This window comes from Numenius arquata, chromosome 16 (assembly GCF_964106895.1).
Source record: "Numenius arquata chromosome 16, bNumArq3.hap1.1, whole genome shotgun sequence".
Classification (NCBI taxonomy): domain Eukaryota; kingdom Metazoa; phylum Chordata; class Aves; order Charadriiformes; family Scolopacidae; genus Numenius; species Numenius arquata.
Window position 1 is genome coordinate 3,772,438 of NC_133591.1, and position 4,995 is coordinate 3,777,432.

A 4,995-nucleotide genomic window follows, 5' to 3' on the forward strand; every position below is an offset into this window, starting at 1 on the left:
CACCGGCTGCCGAGGGGACACGCGGAGCGGGTCTGGGCACACCGGTGCTCCGCCAACGAGTGCCAACAATCACTTCACTTGTCTGCCCGTGCCCTCAGATCACAGCGACGCTGACGAAGGGAACCTGGTGCTTTCAGTCAGGCTGTAGGGGAAAGAAAAAAAAAAACACCAAAGAAAAAAACCCAAAATCACGTCAGGCAGGGCTTTATTTCTGGCATTAAGAGGAGTGGGAGAGAAACAGGAATGTCACTTTAGCCGCTGTCTCAATATCATGCACGAGATGCAGGAGCCTACAACCACCACCCTCCCGGGAGGGCACCACAGCCACGCTCAGTGCAGATGTAATTAATGAGATGCCCGACCTCACATTAATTATGAGGCTTCAGAGCTGGGAGGGAAGAGGATGTTTCCATTTCAGAGAAAAATCTACAAACTAGGGAACTTTCCCCCTGCAAAACCCAGCATGTCTCGCTGTCCTCCCCCAAACCACATTCCCTCCGGAACAAAACTCCTCCTTTTTCGTTTTAGTTTGCTAAAGTTTTTGCAAAATGAAACCTGGAGAAGCACTGGAGGGGGATGCGGCAACAGGACCCGAACACAATCTTGTGTCTACTCATCTCCAAAAGATTCATCAAGACAGGGACCTCTTCAAACCCTCCTCCTTTCAGCAAAACTGTCAGTTTTCATTAAAAAAAAAAAAATTGATGTAAAATTAGTCTAATTTACATTAGTGCTAATTTATTGCTACTTTCTGGGGGTGTTCTACCCCTCCACCCGCCACCCTGACTCACTGCATGGGGATGGGGACTGGATGGCAAAGCCCAAGGTGATGCCAAGCAGCATCGCCCACTGCACAGGGATGGAACCATCCATCCCATCATCTTTTCTGGGGGAAAACCAGCGCTTTTACACAGGGGAATGCCGCAGGCAGAGCGGTGTCCCCCAGCCAAGGACAGGGTAGGACCCATCCTCCTGTGCAGCCCCTCACCCTTTGTGTGGTCCATGGGGTGCCAGGGGATGCTCTGATTACGCTGTGAGTCACTGTCACACCTGGACCCGTCTTCAGGACGGTCCCCAAGAGCAGAGGGTGCAGCTTGTGGGTCCACGGATGGCATCACCCATGAGATGCAAAGGGAAAAGCTCAGGTCAAGCCTCCTTTTACAGTTGTTCAGGTAGAAACAAAAGAGAAAAGGCAATCCATCCACGAAGGGGTCAGCTTTGCTGCAACACTAACGAGAGCACAAGGCACGGAGGAGGAAACAAATTGCCCCTTCCTTAGGGCCCCCCCACCGATGGGGAATCTTTTGTGAGTTCAACTATTTCCCCTATCTGTGCATTTCCCCCCACCATCCACCTCTGCGGAGCCAGCACGGGATACCCGCTGGGATGCCCCCGCAGCAGCAGCCTCCCGCCTGCATTGCTCGCAGCACCTGCATTTGAATTGCTTTCTCCTGCCTGCAGCAGAACTGGGGAAAAAAAAAAAAAAAAAAAACCAACCACAAAAAAACCCACCACACTCCATAAAACCCCAAACCCCTCTGCAGAGCCTGGCCCGCAGGCACTGGGACTGCTTCCCTTTCATCCTCCCAAACCTGCTGCCCTGGGAAGACACTACCCCAGACTCATCCCCGGCTGGAAGGGACCGCTCAGACACCCGTGTCCCACCGGGTCCCAGTACTGAAACCAATGTCCCAGAGCTGCCGGGGGTCCCAACAAGACCGGAGCTCAGCCCAAACCTGGCAAATGCACCTTTGCAGGGCACAAGGTGACTCCAGTTCTCAGCAAAACTCCAACAGGAGCACTGGGGAGGTTGTCCCGAGGAGGGGATGGAAAACAGGAGTTTGCAGAACTGCCCCACTGAAATCACAAACTCCCAGCCATAACGTACAACATTTCCAGAACAGGGGAAAAATACAATTCCCATCCTCCGCTTTCTGCTCTGCAATATTGCAGGGGTTTCTCCATCAGTCTCTGAAGAGTCAGCAGAGATCTGAGGATCACCTTTGCTTCACTGATAACTTCCAAAAATACAGATATATACATATATATATAAAAAAAAAGTGAAGCATGTGGGGTAATTAGTGCTCCGCTGGTTTCATACAGCGACTATTCCTCTGCCAAACCAGAAGGCTCTGATTGACAAGGTCAGTTAAATAAGCAAATTGTTCATTTACATCCCCACCGCCACCTCCACAATCTGCACTGCAGCACCAAACTCCTGCCGGGGATTTAGGGTCCTGCTGTGTCTGGGAACGGGGAAGGGGGGGGCCTCATAGGGCTGCACGCAGATTTTATGGGGTACCCTGGAAGGCCAGTGCCATGCCGCAAACACCCATTTTTGGGGAGATGCGGGTGGATAAACAACTTGCCCAAGGTCACACGGAGCTGGAGTGGCCGCTCTGACCCCACAAAGAATAGGGGAAAATCCCTGTTTTTCTCCTGGTGAAGAGGGTAGAGCAACCACCAGCACTTCAGCCGGCGGGGAGGAAAACTCCTTTTCCCAACTAGAACTTTCTGCTAATAATAGAGAGGCCGCGGGCGTTTCGCTTTGTTGCGGATGGAGAAGAGCCTGGGGACGGCTCCTGGAGGAATACACAAGCCTTTCCCTCTGCCTATAAATAATAGATTTTGAAGATCTACTTTGCATTACTTCCAGCAACTACTCTTGCTTGTCCTAATGCTTGGTTCTGCATTTTTAGCGCACAGTAAAGAACAAAATAACAGCTTACGGTGGCTTTTTCCCCCCACCAAATCCTTGCTTACAAGCCAAAGGATGTGTCAATCCAAGTCGTGATCGATGGGACGCAGCAGCATTTAGTTAATGAAATGGAAACATTCACCCTAGGAGGATGCCAAGACCTTCCAGGTTTGGGTTGTCCCCAGAGGGTCCCAGGACCTGCTCCCCCAGGCCCCTCTCGTCCCCGCACGGCGCTGGCTGCTCGAGGTTCCCCGATTGCAAGCAGGGTTCAGGAGGAGCGAGGTGGCAGCTCACGCCGGCATGAACACGGCGTGTCCCGGGCAGAGCCAGGAATAGAAGCGAGGTCTTAATTTCTGGCCTTAAGGAAGAGCCACATGACTCTAATCACGCCGCTCCATTACTTCTGTATGACGGAGCCCATGAATTTGATCATGCCTTAATAAAACGGGATTGAACGTCTTCCGTGAATCACTCAGCCTCTCCCCGAGCCGCCGGCGCTGTCGTCCCGTGCGCAGACACCGCTCGCTCTCGGCCAAGAGGTGCCAATTCACGGGCCCATCGCCAGCACCCGAAATCTGCCGGATGCAGCGTCGGTGCCAAGCCCTGTCCCAGCAGGTCTCCCTCACCCTCCAGCAGCCCTGGACGAGCAGGGAAAGGCAGCCGGAGCCCCATGGCAGGAGCCCATCCTGCCCCATGGGCACCAGGAGGGACACGGGGCTGCTGGGGACACAGGCAGGACCCGAAGCCACCGGAGGGACCCACATTGCCACCACCAACTGGGCATCTGCAAAGAGAGACCGTTACAGGGCTGCCCTAACGCAATAGTTTAGCCATCTGGAAATAACATACCGGGGTAGAAAACAGAAAATTCAGTATTTTAGAGACTCCCAGTGCAATAATTAAGGTTTTTACAGTGAGCTCAACGTTTCACACTTGGCAGTGCCTGCAGAGATCGTCTCCACCAGCAAAGACACTGACACAGGCAACCTATTTCTCCAGCCTTCTCAGCTCTGCAATGCAGCTTTCTTAAATATTGAATAAGTCTGCTGCTCTACACCACCTGCCAGTGCCAATGATGAGGTAATTTTTGCATTGACAAAGCCTAATGCGATTAATCTGGTTTGAAAGAGCAGGTTTTAGAGCCCGGTCCATTCACTCGGCGAAACAACTCTTGCAGACAGAGCATCGGCAGCAGCTTGTTATTCACAGCCGGTAGCCAGACCCCAAACAAACAACCCAAACCGCTGCACGGATGCCAAGTGAGAGATTATTTCTGCGTGTCATCACCAAACAGGAGGTTTTGAACTCGAACGGATCCAAACATCATCCTCCGTCAGGCTGATGGGATTTTCACACCAGCTCCGAGGCCAGCCTGGGCACGGGAGCTGATTCATGCTCCCCAGCGGGATGGTGGAGCCAGGGAGGGAAAAATAGGGTACAAGCGTGTGAAAGCCTGATGGGGCTTCCTCCCCAGCTCCACACCCAGGGAGAAGGAGGGCATATTTTGAGGTGACAAGGACCCAGTAGAATCCCCCCCCCAAGCCAAGCGGTGAGAAGAGCAAATGCAGAAGCCGGGATGCGCTGGCAGCCCCAGGGATGGGAGTCGTGCCTCCCTGCCTCTCAGCAGGCACACATGTCCCCAAACACCATTTCTAGCTGGAACTCTCTCTCAGTTAGCGGTGACATTCACCACCATCTCTTGAGTCCATCAGGGCTGGATCCTGCCCTCCCCTCCACACACCCCAGCACCGTGGCTGGTGCCTGGCACCCCCGGGGACCCTGGGTCCCAACCAGAGACGTGGCACAGACACTGGGTAGCCCGTGTCCAGCCCTGCTCCGAGCATCTCACAACACCCGGGCTCTTCCTTCACCAGGAAAAAGAGTCTGTCCAGGGCAGGAGCCACACACACCCCACAGCATCCCCTACGGCGTATGTGTGTGGCTATAGGGGCCGCAGAGAGCATCCCAAACCGACAGCAGGGTGCTCACTCCCCTCCGGGGTCAGGCAGGATTTGGTACTATGGGATTTATACGCAGAGGGGAGGAAAAAAAAGGTGTAAATAGCCCCAAAACAGCTGCTGAAGCAGCTGTGGAATGCTGCAAAATAATCAGCAGACCAGATGGGAGGGTAGCTCAGCCCCATGGGGTCCCACACACCGAAACTCCCTCGAATCCCAGCGTCCCCAGGCAGCCATCACCCGTGCTTCGTCTCATCCTGGATGCAAATCATTTTAGAAAGTTTGGGCAAAATTGGGCAAGCTGCTTTATGGATGGCGCTTCAGGAAAGAGATCACATT